We start from the raw sequence: 16,616 nt of genomic DNA on the forward strand, positions 1-16,616 counted from the left end.
TTTGTTTCTAACTTGGGAGTCACTTGCTCTGGGGAGTCGATTTGGCATGATGGGTATCCATAATCGTTGGGGGGTGGGTTGGGGATTTGGATGTTGAGCAAGTGGACTCCTTTAAGGAACTCTATTGGTTAGATGTTTGTAAGGTTATATACGGAGAAAGCGATTTCTCGTGGTAGCAAACGTTGTAGGAGGAAATCTAGAAGGTAGTTTTGTGTTCTCTCTTTGTTGGCCTGACAACTTTTTTGTTGGCACCATTGTTTGGTGTTGGGTTGAGGTTGTGGTTTTTCTTTCTCTCTTTGGCTTTGATTGTCCTTGCAGGTTTATCTCTCAGATACTTTGACTACTCTTGATGGAGTTCGTGCAATGAGCTCTGCTTTTGCTGGTGGGTTCCTATCCCAGTGGTTCTGGGACTGTTTTGGTTTTATTGTTGGTGTTGTTGGGGCCTTTTTGAAGGGTTGGGTGTTGTTTGCTATGTGACTCCTTTTGTTGGCAGTTTATTTTATTTTGTTGTGTTATTAGTTGCTTTTCGTGGCCCAAAGGTTTTTATTTAACTTTTATATTTTTAGAGGGCTTCCTAACTTTTAAGGACTTGTATCTCTGTATTGGTTTAATGTGTATCGGCCATCATCCTAATCTCAGGTTACTGTTCACATATCGCTGGCCGGCCCTTGCGATGCAATTGCAAGCTCTTTAGTCTTGTCAAATAGTTTCTATTTTAATTAAATTGATCAACATAATTAATTAATTTTGAGAATGATGATGGTGACATAAATTTGTAACACTATATAAAATAGTATAATTAGACAAACAGAAAGCCACTGTGCAGCAAGCTGTCATCACTGTACTGGATTTTCATTTAGCTTTCCTCTTCTTCTTCTTTTTTTCTTGCTTTACTAGTAAAGATTTGTTATCACAACCTGCGTACAGTTGATACTTAGGAAGTACAAAAGTGTTAAATTATCAAGCCAATTAATATATTAGTTGACAAATGACGATCGATACGAGAGCTAATTACAATAAGAGGTTAATTTTTTTGTTCTGTTAAATAAAAGGTGGAGTTATTCAGTTAGTTCCTGAGGTGCAACTTGCTTTAAAGTTTTTGGTTGATACTATATATAATAAAAATAATAAAATGATATAATTAGTATCAATTTATTTGATTATGATTAGCTTATTGATTTTTAACTAATTAGTCTTTGTCAGTATTTAATGTACCACTTCAATTAGGTGAGGGAGTTGAGGGAGAGATGGCAAGTTTAACTTAAATTAGTGCTACCACCAAGAGAAATTACGAAGAATTTGGCGGCGAGGGGCGCTCGTGGAGATAGACAATGGTGTGACGGATGTTGGTAATGATAAATGATGGATTTCAAGTGCCAACTATCAAAGTTTTGGAGTTTTCAAAGTCACAAATCAAGGTTCTCAATGAATATAAGCATGATAAATTTAAAAAAAAATTTGAAGTAGTATTCCAATCCTTTTTAATAATAATCATGGATGCTCTATCAAACAATTTGAAGATAATTCTCTTAATAAATTAATATTTTTAATACCATATTATCAATTATAGAATTGAACGACTATCTTGAGCTTTTTAAATTCTTCTAATCAAAACACTCATTTCATATGTATGAATAAAAAATATATATATAATTAGAGATCATTTAGCCCTTAAATGATGCTATGAAGTTTTTAATCATATTTATGAGTGCTTGATTTAAGCTTATTTGAACTAAGATCAAAATATTCTTGAAATCATTAGGCTCATCTTTTTTAATTGCTCATTTACATAATAAATTTATAAAAATATAGTTCAAATAATCTCATGACCAGTTTTGAAAGTTTCTAATTTGAATATTCAAATGCTTTCATTTATCTGTAAAATTGCATAAAGATTATCACTTCAACAAATAAATTTTGTTGTGAAATATCAAAACTGAAATTAAGTTTTGATAATAAATTTTTGAGTAAAATAAAATAGAAAAAGTTTAAAATTATTATTTCAAATTCATAATCCATTAGCAAATAATTAATTAAAAACCTATTTCATTTCATTTAGTTTCATTCTATCCAAACAAGTCTAAGTTTATCGACATTTCTTATTCTGTAAGAGTGAATTGTTGAATCCAAAATAATCCGTGAATAACACCGGAATCTTATTGACAAAATTTACTAAAAAAAGAGAGTAAGAGAAAGGAGAGAGAGAGAGAGAGGTTTGGGATATGACTTAATATTGTTGATGAATTCATTATAAAGGAGGATACTTCTTTTGGATGATTCTAGGGTCGATGAAAGTTTGGCATGAGCAAGTTCTAACTCATGATGTTCTCATCCTGTAAAATATTCTTAATTGGTTGAGTAGACTTGAACTCTGTGTAAACAACTTTTATTTTACAAAACATAGTTAATTTGGGGCTTTTTTATACCCTCTTTTGTATTTATCAATCTTATTATGATCAAGATGTATTACATTTGTGTATGTTATTCTAAACAATATTCTAAACAATTCAATTAATCTGTAATCCTTTAATTGATATTTATAGATGAGCACATGTAGATTATTCATGACAATCATGTGTTCAAATTATTTTCTAAAATAAATTGAGTTATTTTTTTATGAATATAATTGTAGAACTATCATAAGCATTTATTTCTTAAAAAGTATAAATTGATATAAAAACTAAAAAAGATTTTTTTTTTAAACTTTTTCTTTAATTGACTATTCATTTGATAATGGAAATATATAGTGAATGTGATGCATGATTTTATATGTACATTAGTATATTGGATAAACATTTATCAATTGAAAATTAGTCTAAAGGATCCCCCGACTTTTCCCCTCATGTCTGCTAGGGTTTTTCCCTTTCGTGAACCCTAGCCGCCGCCTTCTCTCGCGCCAGTGAGATCGCGGTTTCCATGGCTAATAAACGTTTGGATCCTGGTTTCATTGAAGGTAAGAACTCTAAATCTTTCAAGGATGTGCTTTCTGGTTCGGTCTCGACTGCTTTCCCGGAATGTCGTGTGTCTACCATTCGTGGCTTGCCGGCGCTATGGTTTTCTGAGGATGAGTTTTTCCATCTTGCTAAACCTTTTGAGTATGCTTTAGCTGGTAAGTTTCCATTGAAACGTCCGGTGTTAGATTCCATTCGAAAAATTTTTTTCAACCTTAAACTGTCCGGTGAATTTTCGGTTACCTTGTTAGATCAAACAAATGTACGTGTTGATTAAACTTGGTAACGATTTAGATTATGGTAGAATTTTTGCTCACCGGTCCTATTTTTTTGCTGGTTGTTTCATGAAAATCATCAAATGGCCGCCTCTCCTTGATCTGTCAGAGGAGTCGGCGATCGTTCCGGTGTGGGTTTCTTTCCCGGGTTTGCGTCCTCACCTGTTTTCTTCCAAGATTTTATTTGGTTTGGGATCAATTTTTGGGCGGCCGATTCAAACAGATAATGTGACAGCGGTGGGTTCGCGTCCCTCGGTAGCTCGTTTGTTGGTTGAAATTGATATCTCAAAATCTCACCCGGATTCGGTGTGGTTAGGGCCGGAGAAGTGTGGGTATATTCAAAAGGTAATTTTTGAATATGTTCCTAGCTTTTGTCAGCAGTGTAAAGTTGTTGGTCACAAAAAAACAGAATGCTCTAAACAAGTTCCTCATTTAAGAACACCTTTGATTTCGGTTACTCCTCCGGTGGATGCCGGGATTCAGAAAAATCTTAACCCCGCTGAACATGTTTTATCTCCATCCCTGAATCCTCCTTCTAATCATCTCATTGCTGATATTTTGGAAACGGACCAGATTTGTTTGAAATCTGGTGTTGGGGTGGAGGTTTTGCCTTTGCCTGTTACCACGGCTTCCCCTGTTTTGCTGGATGTTACTATCGGGATGGGGGCTGATGCTTTACCTGATTTGAGTGCTGTTGATGTTTTGAGCCCTCGGTGTGTTCCGGTTGGGCCTGTTGATTGTTCTGCTGATTTAGATTTACCTGTTGTTGATGTTAATAATGCTGTGCCGGTGGAGAATTTAAATGAAGTATCTAAAAGCTCAAATCATTTCGTGAATGTTCCGGTGCATGCGGCTGCTACGATAAACCTGGTGAATTCTCTGAGTTGTGATAGATCAGATCAAATAAATTGGTTAAATGACTCTTCTGAGGGTGATTTTGTCTCTGACCATTCAGATTTTGATTTCATATCTTCGAATTTTTGTGGGGGGTTTTGACCCAGGGAATGATTTTTCATTGGTTCGTGCAAATGTTGGTTGTTCGAAGGTTTCACGTGCTAGGGGCCGCGGAAGGGGCCGTGGCAGGGGTCGTCGTAGGCGTTAATGATTTGTTGTTTTGTTGGTTAATCTGTTTGGTATTCCGATTATGGGTTTCGGTGTCCTCGCAGATTTTTTTGGGGCTATGATGTGGCCGAGACGAGTGCCCTTTCTTTTGCTGGCGGCAACCTTTGGTGCTTTTCGATGCGTATCGTTGACTGGACCCTTTATCACCTTACTGGATGGCCCGTGTATGATGGTGGGGCATTGAATGTCTCGGTTTTCTACTGAGCCCAACTACCATTTATCTACTATCAGTTTCCTTCTTTAATTGTATTTCTGCATTTTACTAGATGTTTGACTATCTCTGTTGTAACCCTTTATAAATATCAATAAAATGTTTTTTGTTTTAAAAAAATGAAAATTAGTCAAATCATATTAAAGGATCAAAGATGTTGGGTTTAATTGAAATAAATTAAGCCATTTGATTTTCTTGAGAGAGCCATTCAGAAAAGGACTCGTTTATAAGATTGACCAATTTAAGATAAAAAGATTATGTGAATATATATATGAAGAGGAAAAGAGGAATAATTTTAATTTTTTCAATCAATGTTGTTTTCTATACAAAATTAGAATCATGTACATAAACTTGGGCCATCAACATTTTCCTAATAATGCATTGAATAATAATGAAAGTAATATCAAGTCTTTTTTACATGCTAAAGTTAAAAGCGTCCTTATATATATCCCTATTACATATAACAAATGAATCATATGTATTGACTAACATATTTAAAACATGTTAAAATTAAAAAGAGAAACAACCAATAATTAATTTGAAATATAATCATACTTATCATCTTTATCCAATATCATTAATTATCTTAATTTTATATGATTTTATCAATGGCATATAAAAAATCAAATTGACATCAAAATACTGAGGATTGATCATTCAGTAACAGAGATCTGGCTATTTGATATGAAATTCTTAATATAGATATTATTTAATCATACAAATTAAAAGCCTAATGAGAATAGTCGAATAGATGTGTTGAGCAAATATAATGGGCTGCGAAGTAGCAAAAGTGCCAATTTCCTACGACAAAATAATTAATGAATGTATACACTTTGTAATGTAAATGTACTTGCAGCTGTACTGATTTCTTTTTATTTTTTTGGTACCACGTGCATGTGCCTATATTATTCATATAAATTTCAGTTCGTGGTTTCCTCATTGCCATGCAAGGTGGGGTCACTTGCATGTCCCAATCTCATATTCTTATTAAGCTTTCTAATGATTTGGATTATAGTAGAGTGTTCAGCCATAGATCTTATATGGTTAATAACTGCTATTTGAAACTTACTAAATGGTCGCCGGATCTTGATGTCGGGGTTGAGTCTCCGGTTATTCCTATTTGGGTTGCCTTTCCCAGTCTGCGACCACACCTTTTTGCCCCTCGTATACTTCATGCTTTGGCTTCGATGTTTGGCCGTCCTTTAAAAGTTGATAATTCTACATCTGTCGGATCTAGACCTTCTCTGGCGAGGGTCCTGGTGGAGATTGACATTACTAAGGACCTTCCTGATAAAATTTGGCTTGGTTCGGAGAACTCTGGGTATGTTCAACGAGTTTGCTTCGAGGATGTGCCTGCTTATTGTGTTGTGTGTAAACGGCTTGGTCATTTCAAGGGGGATTGTGGTAACTTTTCTGCTTCTTTGAATGTGAATTAATCTCGTGAGATTGTGGTGAAGCCTGTTGATGAGGCGCAAGTTGCGAGCGATCTTCCCGATCTTGGGGATCGGCCGTTGCCTGTGTGCGGAAATTCGGAGATTTTGGAGTCTTTGGTCACTTCTAACCCATCCGTGAATGTGGTTGATGTGGTTAATGCTGTGAATGATGTGCCTAGTAATCGTGTTGATAACTGTTCTGTCTTATCCCCCGATGCAGCTCCGTTTGTACCTCCGGTTGTAACTGATGTTAGTGACCATGGTTCTCCGGTGGTGGTGCCGGAGGTGGTTTTTGATGCAATGAATGTGGTGTTTTCTGATGGCTCGCCAGTTATGGGTGTTGTGAATTCTAATGGGGGTGTTCAAGGTTCAAAAGATGCAGATGGTGGTTCTGATAGTGTTTTGCCTGTGGCGGTGGTGCCGGCTGAAATTGAGAAGGGAAGAGAGGAAGTTAATTTGATTACCAACAGTTTAGTTGTGGTCCCTGTAAGCGTGGTTGATTTCCAAGTGATGGCCAATTGTGTGGGTAATTCTTCTGGTTTGGATAGTAGGAATCAGAATAATTGTTTGGTCGATTTGTCGGATGTGGAGTCGGATTCGCAGTCTGTTGAGTCCGACAATGATTTTACTCTTGTGCGCAATTCAAAGGTTGGCTCTCGCGGAAAATTTTGGGGGAAAGGTCGACGCAGGAGATGATTTTTCGTTTCGTATGTTTGCTGCTTCTTCTCGGGTTTTGGCGGAGTTATTGTTTGATCTGCTGCTACGTGAGGCTTTGGGTTATGATGTGCTTCGGGCTCGCGTCCTGGTCCTTCTTTGCTGGTGACATTCGCTTTCTGGATGTTCCGTTCGGGACTCACTGGACGCTGCTAGCTTTGTCTTTGTTCTGAGCTCTCTTTTATTTTCTAATTCTCTCTGTTGTTTTTTTATCTGCTAGTTTTTCTTTTTGCTTTTCTTTTTATGCTGATGTAACCTTTATTTTTGTGTTATTAATATATTTCCTATTAAAAAAAAAAAGTTTGTCCTTATTAAAATTCAAGCTCGTTAACTGTAGCTTGAGTTTGAACTTAATTAATTAACTTAAGCGACTATAAAGATTTCGAAGCTTGAATTAGGATTTTTTAGGGACAGAAACAACTATTGTGAAGAAAACAATTTCTCTAATATGATTATAGACAACATATTTTCACTACATAAAATTTTAAAAAATATTGAGAAAATAATAGTTAAATATAACTATGATTACTAACCTAGAATCAAAGCAATCCAAAAATTGTCCCAAAAATTATGATTGGCACTGTTGTTGATGTGAAAACTACTTGCCAATTGCAAAAGGGTGCCTTTTAATTGATTGGCTTTGCAACTCTTGTGACAATTTTTGCATTTACTTTTTCCCCAATGTCAATTGGATGTTGAAGATAGAATATTATTGAATGTTATGGATGAAAATAAAATTAAAATTTTTGCACTGTGAGTATCAAATCAATAGGGATGAAAAAAAAAAGCTTGATTGATGCAGACAGCTCATCCGCCAATAGCCTTTTCAAGAACTGGGTGGCCATACTTTGTTGCCGCACTTGCTTAAGGACCATAATTAGCTTAGATATTATCTTAATTAACTAAGGTAAAAAATCTTTTTTTTTGTTAAGCTTGATAAAAATCTAAGAATAAATTCTTTCTTTAAAATAATGAAATACTTCTTATTTCTTATTTCTTTTTGCAATATTATTATTATTTTGGTGGTTATGATCATTGCCAATGTCATAGCTTCTTATTTTATGATGAGACTATTAGGCGGTTAGTGGACTGTATAATACAAATATGTCAAATTCATTGAGTAAATCAATAAATAAAAATAAAAAATTCAAATATTTGAGAGCACTTAGTCACTTACATAAAAATAAAAGTTCAGCTGATGGACCTATATATATATATATATATATATACTCTCCACTTTTTTTTCTTTTTTTTTTTTAATTTGATCATTTGTCTTTTCATTTTGAATAAAAAAATATCAAAATATATTAATATATCCAAACTATTTGCGAGTTGTAGGAACATATCACAAATAATATGAACATGGACAATATATGTATCTTGAGTTTTTGTAAATATTTATAGTTTTATAATTAAAAAATAGTTCAATTTTAATTTTATTAATTTGATTCATGTTTGAATGGCCTTTATAAAGCTCAAAAAATGAATATCTTTCTAGCATGGTATTAATCTCAAGTGCTTGGATTTTTTTTTTTTTGATAAAATTCACATAAGAGTCTACGCGTTAATTAAAAATATGGGGCATAAGTCTTAAAGGATCGACAAATCACTAAAAATATAACATTCATAGGAAAACCTATGAGCCATTAATCAAAACTATTTCAATAATTAATAAAAACAAAAACAAGAAGGCCAAAACAGCTCAACAGAAGAATCCAAAGGGCCAAAAGGAGCAAATAGAGCCAACAAAGTCAAAGCCATCTCAAAAGCAACCACGAAAGATGCAAGACCATTAAGACGATGGCCATCAACAATTCAATCAGCCACGAAATACCTGCAAGGGAAGAACCACTCCACACAAAAACAAATGAGCACCTTTTCCAACCAATAAAAATTAAAACCTAAGGACATGAGGTTTATTTTTACTATTTTTTTTCTTGCCAAAATTCACAAAGAACCCCTTAGCATCCACTTGCACCACGTTTAAATTACAATCATCAACCATACAGTTAGATAAATCACCATGAGTCCCCTCAGAACCTCAATCCCCGACCGATTGAGTACATATCCAATCAGCCCGACCAACAGGAATATCAACAAGCAAATCCCCATCACTCATGGCAGCAACCTCAACGTTATAAATAGGTGAATCATGAATACTAATGAAGGGAAGTATATCAGGAGCCACCAAATCATGAACAACCACAGTAGCATTCACAACAACATGAGGGGAAGCATTCCCCAAAGGCTTACCATCCAAACTATTAGAGAGATCATTCGCAATAACGTGCACAGCTTGAACAACCATAGAAGCCAAATGAGGCCCCTTAACTAATTGATTATCAAAATTACAAGAAACAGTAAAAGCCAAAGCATTATCAACCATAGCATTGCTACCACCCCTATAAATCTTAGAGGCAGCAGGTGTTAGAATAGGATTCAAAGAGTTGGTAGCCATATTATTCAACTTTTCCATAGCAACAATAACATCATTAATAACATCCCCACTAATCACCAAATCAGCAACCAGAATAACATGAGTCAAAAGTAGTAGTAACCTATTATTCAAAATTTTCAAAACATCAGCTGCAGTCCCATCAGGTTTAATTGGATTAATATAATTGAAAATAATAATTAATGGCTCATTGGATCACAAGGGACCAGGGGATTTACAGTGGGCACAAAAGGGAGGAAAATCCTTCATTTTGGCATGTTGTATGTAACCAAACTTCTCGGGACCTAGCCACACTCTATCGAGATAACATTTAGTAATGTCTAGCTCAAACAAAACATGCTCAACAGAGGGCCGTGAGCCAATAGATGTAGCATTATCGATTTTTAATGGATGATCAAACAAGGATCCCAGACTATATATAATATGGGGGGAGAAGAGATGTGGCTGCAAATTTGGGAATGAAACCCAAATGAGAATACAAGGAGAATCCACATCAATGTCAAAAAATGAAGAATATTTGGTTAATTTCATATAACAATTGTTAACAAAGTAAGATATGTGAACAAAAATCATGTTATAGTCCAATTCATTAACTAATTTAATCAAAACATGCGAATAATTCAAAAGAGTAATGAAAAAATTGCCAATGAGCTAGAAATTGAAGAAGAATTTTGGGATAGAATCTTGGACAAGTCTGTGACCAGGAAATTTACCGGCCAACGCATATTCGAAAGGTATCGCAAGAGCAAGGATCTTTGCCTCCAAGATCCACAATGACTGAAGGCCACAAAAGGTAGTAGATTTAAGTTCAGGAAAAGTCACTGCAAGGGAAACACCATAGAGGGCATCAAGAAATGAGCGCGATTTCTTTGAACCATTCAAAAAGCCATGGTCGTTTAAACGATTTACCGCAATTCTGTCCACAAAAGGTCGAAGGTGGGCGAATCAGAAAAAAAACAGAGAAGAACCCCACAAAATCATAGCTATGAGAAAATCGAATATAAGGAGAGAAGGAAGCTTCCTTGAGAGCAAAACCGACATCAAGAGTGGCGGTCACCGCTGCCGTGGCGAGAGCTAGGACGAAGTGACTATATAGTATCAAAAGAAAGAGGAGGGCTTGTATATTCATTAATTCACTCATCATTATTTAGTACTTGATTGTCCAAAATTTTGTATAAAGGATATTCTAATAAAAAAATGGCCAAAATTTGGTTTAAAGCCCTTAAATCTATATTAAGATTTATGTGATATTAACTTTTTATTTAATTAACTTATCATAAAGCATATCAAAAAGCTTTAAGATTCATCTTAACTAAAATTTTCTTTGAAATATTTTGAATTTTTGATAGGATTTTTCCCCAATCTTAAAGGGAAATTAATTCTCCATCATTTCATTGACTTGTAAAATTAGAAAACTATTTATTATGAGATATTTAAGTCATGCATGAAGGATAATATAACTATATATGTCTTCATTATATTAAAGACACCTTTAATAGTAAATATTATTATTTTTTTAATATAATTAAGCTCATTACCAATGCATCTATTCATAATTTTAAGAAAATAAAATTGTTGAAGCATTTTAGGGTCGGTTTGGGTAGAAATTATTCCACGCGAAGTCCGGATGGTAAGTTCCCGTCTGGACTGTGAGTGTACACACAGTGTGTACCAAACGGAAACTTACCGTCCGGACTCTGCATAGAATAATTTCTCCAATTTGAAATATTTTTCTTCATGCTTTATTTTTTAAGTTTGAAATCACTTTCTCATCAAATTTTTAGAAATTTATGCACTACAAAATTACTTTTTATAGCATTTCAAAAAAAATATTTTTCTCACAATAATTTATAACTTCTTTTATAAAAAATTATAGCCTTCTCAAACTGACCATTAATCATAAAAACATTCTTACAAAATCATCTTATCATTGGACTATTTTTTTGTATCATAAGAATAAAAAGTCCTTTATTTTTCATTTGGCCTTCTAATATTTCACTAAAACACAAACTTAATATCAAGCTAAATTTATGAAATATGATTATTTATTCATTTAAATAATTCAAAATGAATAATATTGATACATCAAATTAATCATAAAAAGGTACAAAGCCACAATAATTTACAACAGAACCCACAACATTTATTTATTTTTTATTACATAATCTACATTAATCTTTTGAGGATGTCGCAATTATCGGAATTGATGCATCGATTGGGGAGCAAATTTACACATGTAGTTGGCCGGTCTTGTCTGAAATGTTAATTAAAAAAAAAAAAAGGTACCAATCCAAGATCGCCTTTCTACTTAAATAAAATAATATCTTCTCCATAATAATAATAAAAAAGGTTATTTATGTAAGAAAAAAATTAAAGTTCTTAATCACTTTTGGTTGGGCAGAAATTATGTCCACTCTTTTCCCACTTGGTTTATTTTGGCGAATTTTTTTTCCCTCTTTTGGGGAAGATGTTGGGGCTGCCGACATGTTGCTGATTTTATTTTTTTATTGTAAAAAAAAAAATTACCGTAGATTTGATCAGGAAATTAGTCATAGCTCTTTATGTCAGCTCAAAAGACAAAGAAAAGATAAAAAAGATTCTTAAAATCAACTGAAACGTGCAAATCAACCCATTTTATGTGACTAATTAAGTATTATAATTAGTTTTTTAATGAGATTAATATAACTTTAAATTATATTTATTTAATTTTCAGTTTAAATTTTAATAATAGTTATGAATTATGAAAATTTTTCTTAATTTCGTTTTCAAAATTTTAGTCAGAAAAAATTATATCAGAATATTTTGATGTAAAATATATTAGGTCATGCTTACCTGAAAGTTACTGGATTTGCTTTGATATTAATAAAATTCTTTTATAGCATGGATTGCTGGTCCAATTACTTGTTTTTTGAAGAATTGGTTTGGATATTTATAAATATAACTTAATAAGCTTGACATAGAATTTACAAACATAAGGATTAGCTACACTGTCTATTTCAATATATAAATGAAGATGCTTAAATTTTTATTTCTATTTAATTATACATGTGAAAAATGATTGGTTGTTCAATAAAACCTTAATGGATGAAGAGATCGTAGAATAATTTTGCAACGTCCATGTCATTATATATGAGTCAAATGGATCCCATGTGGTTGCTTAAGCCCAAATACCCAAGCCAATCACCGACTTAGTCTATTTGCTCAAAGATAGCAACTCCGATATTATTGAGCTCCATATCCAAATTAGGGCTGCAAACAAACCGAGCCGAGCCGAGTATGTGAGTGTTCATGTTTTGTTCATTTAATATCAGCTTGTTCAAGTTTGGTTCATGTTTGTTCGAGCTTTATTGTTCGTGTTCATGTTTGATTCATTTAAATTAATGAGTGTTCATGTTCGGTTCATGTTCAGTTCACGTTCGTTCGTTTAGTGCTTATCGAGCTTGTTCGCGAACATATTTAATGATTTTTTTAAACTATCAAACAAACACGTTCATGAATGTATCTATGAACAAATACATTTAAAATAAAAGCAATTGTCTATGTAATAAAGGCAATGATTATTTTTATATTTATTAATTCTATAGTCAAATATTAATTATTTTTATCGAGCTTATTCACGAGTTAAAAATCGAACACGAATTGAGCTTTTGTCGAGCTTCTTATCGAGCTTAATGTCGAGCTTGTTCACGAACTTCAAATGATGTTGTTCGCGAACATAAATGAGTCAAACGCATTAGTGTTCAAGTTTGTTTATTTAAGAACCGAGTATTTAAAATATTGTTCAAGTTTGTTTGTTTAGTTAATTAAACGATCACAAACGAGCTTTAATCGAACCAAACAACGAGTAGCTCGTCGAACGTTTGGTTCGCTTGCAGCCCTAATCCAAATGAGCAAGATAATAACCAGGGTGATGACAACTTGTTCATGTGATCTTAAGGTTTATGAAGTTTAAGAGATAAAACTATGCAATGGTAAATTCTTCTCACCATAAATGAATAAGGTAACCAAAAACATCATAATTATTCCGATGATCAAGTCTCTCATCCTAATGAATGCAAATATAAACTTAATGTATAGATGATCCAATAATATTTAAGCATGTCTTCTATATATTCAGTTAAATTTTTAAACTTTTGAATCTTGGGATATAACTGAGTCAAGCCGACTCTTGAGCCAACTCATCTCACATAAATAAACAATTTATAAGCCAAGCTCTAAACCCTAAATGAATTAAGCTTTATCTAGTATTGACGAATCATTTAAAAATAATAAGAGAAAATATATTTAAAATTCAAAGATATAATTTAAGCCCAAATTACTAAACAAAAAATTATCAAAAATATATGAAAGAATTCATAGCCTAGTAGCTAGTCGGTTAGAAAATGTTAATTTTTCAATGTCATGTGTTCAAGCCGACCATACTTTGCCATTTAAAAAAAAATGTTATAAAAAAATTTGAAATACCATGTAACATGAATCTTCTAGCACTAATTTATTTAGCCAATAAGAAAAGAAGGCGTCCATATTACTCCATGACGCACTTCTCACACAAAATCAATGTAATAATCCAAGTCAAATCTCCTAAAACAATTAAAAAAGTTGTCCATTTTTCTAACGTCATATAAATCTTTTGTTTGAATCTTGGTCGTTATAATATATATTCATCATTATGCTTATGTACATCTATTAATTAATTAACTCATAAAAAATGATCAAATTATTTACAATTATTTTAATAATAAATCTGTCATACAAATTAAAATCTTAATACAATCAATGTTGGAATAAAATATAAAGTAAAATACTATATATGAAAGAAAGAAAGCCGTCATTTTCCATTATTGTTAGCTTTATTATGATTGTCAGCATCGGCAATATGAACAGATGCAAATGCCAGCAGCTTGATTCCGTTGAGCACAAAAGATGAACGCTGCAAATAAGATTTGAAAGTGATCGATGGGCTTTTAATATTAATCACGCTTTAATAAACAATCATATTTTCAGGATTTTCATTGATCGATCAGATTACTCTTTGTATTTATAGAAGCAGCCATCTTATTGGTCTTGCTTCAGAGTCATTGCTTAACCATAGGATTATAGGACTGATTAATTAAGGATTAAAGTGGAAGGGTGTGAAAGCGAGATGTTTTACAGTGATTAAGAGGGGAAATTTGGGCCCGTTTTTTTACTGCTTCTTGAAGTAACTTTTTAATATAAAAATTAAATTTTTTGTTATGAAAAGCTGATTCAAGAAGCAATAAAAGAGCCGTCCCAAACCAAGCCTAAGAGTAAAAAGAAAAACATCTTCGGTAGGATGTATGTTTGTACGATGAATTTTAAAATTATTGTAATAATTAATTAAAATTTATATTACATCAATATTCTTAAAATCTATAAGTTGAAACTTACAAAATCCTTTAAAATCTTCAGATGTGTAGAGCTGAAATGTAGATAAATAGCTCAAGAGTAAGCATTAATTCGAATTTTAATACTACGTTGTTGAATTCACTTGAATGGCTCATAAAGTTGCTTATTTATAGAGCTCTTCAACTTGCTCAAATTAATCATTAGCATACTAAGTGCTGTCATCATAGAAACTCGTAAAAAAATACATATTTTTAGGCTTCGTTTGGGACGATTTTTTTACTGCTTTAATTAATTTTTTTTACTAAAAGCGACTTTAAAAAGTATTAAGAAAGCCGTTTGGAACGGATTTATTATTGCTTCTTAAAATAGCTTTCTAGTTCAAAAATTTTATTTTTTATAATATAAAGTTAGTTTAAGAAGCAGTAAAAAAGATGTCACAAACAAAACTAAATTTGATGCTAAACCTCAATTCTCCTAACTGTAGGGTTTACAAAAACACATTAGCTAAACAAACAATTACAATAAGTTTTTAACACATTATTTATGTAATTACACAACATTGCTATATTTGTACGGTTAACCTTGTCCCTTACAAATAAACAGTGAATAAGTGGTTGAGCATAAGTATGTTATAAATATAAGAAAAATCATAGAAAAAAAAAATGATATAAAATCTTGCTAGAGCTAAGTGCAAAATATCTATCTCCCTATTTTTTTTTTCCTCACAAGTCAATTTGATTCGTTATTTTCTACTTGAAGGGGTTAAGTTGAGTGCTTAATTCATGATTCAATTTTTTAAGAGATTGATTGAGAACTAATTATCTCTCGGTTTTACTCTCTCTCTCACTGCTCTTTATTTATTTATTTAATTCATTTCCTTAAAAAGATTTTTATATTTTTCTATGAACTATATTGGATCTAAAAAAAATACTTTGGAGTTATTAGTGCCTAATATGCTAAATCTTTTCCAAAAAAAAAAGAAAAAGAAAAAAGAGAGAGGTAAAAATTACATGTTAATTTAGCACGTACCACGACTTGAATTAATTTGGAAAGTTTGACTATTTATTTTTTAAAAAATCATAGATGTTGCTCATATTGTCAAAGAATTTATAACATCATGCGAAATGGTTGTGTTAGCTAGACCGTAGGAGGAAGCTCACTGCTGAGCAAGATCCATCAAAGATAGAAATAGCTTACTCCAAATAGGGCTCAACTTCTTAGCAATTAAGGAGGGTGTACAATATGTAGCTCTTCTCCTTATCAATAAGATATCGTTATGTGCAAATGCTTGATGGTTGACCTCGTGCATTAAACATTGATAATCTAGACATAGATTGACCCTCATCAATGATACTCACATTTATATGAACCTCCCCCTATGGCTCACGTCAATCGGGACGATGCCTCTTCAATTAATTTGGTGTTGGATAATCAGGTTCATGCTCAATTGGAGATGATTTCTAATGCTGCATAAATGACAATATTAATTTTGTTAATATCCCTATTTCGATTTTGTCTGATGTTAAAATGAAAAAGCAAGTGGTGAAGTCTGGGAAAATTTTTATTTTGGTTCAAATTGATTGGTTAATTTTAGAATATTCTTTTTCTTCTCCTTCTAGTGGGGAAGAATCTGATTATCATGATTTTGAGAAGGACCACTTTGCTGTTCATGGTGTTATTAATGCGAGTGTTAATAAGCAAAGAAGAAAATGCAAGAAGAAATAGTGTTTGTGATTTGGTTTTAGAGGTTCAGTCGGTGGCTTTTGGTGTTTTGATAGACAATGATGAGGAGGCCCCTGCTTCCCCTAGTTGGCCTAACTAGCTGGCAACCTAGATGCCTCGGCTTTGGATATTGAAATGCGATCGTATACTATCACCTACGGATGGTCCGACTTGACTGCTAGGCTGGTGCTGGGGGCCTCCATTCCTAAGTCCCCTCCCGCTCATTACTTTGCTCTGTCTGACTTTTCTGAGATTTTACTGTTTTTTTCTTAGGTTGTTGGCCCTTGGTTGTTGTAACCTATTTTTGTTATTCAATAAATATTTCTTTATTAATATATGCATATATATATACGCTTTGAAATAGAA

The sequence above is a fragment of the Dendrobium catenatum genome, unplaced genomic scaffold, assembly GCF_001605985.2.
Source record: "Dendrobium catenatum unplaced genomic scaffold, ASM160598v2 fragScaff_scaffold_665, whole genome shotgun sequence".
In the NCBI taxonomy this organism is placed as follows: Eukaryota; Viridiplantae; Streptophyta; class Magnoliopsida; order Asparagales; family Orchidaceae; genus Dendrobium; species Dendrobium catenatum.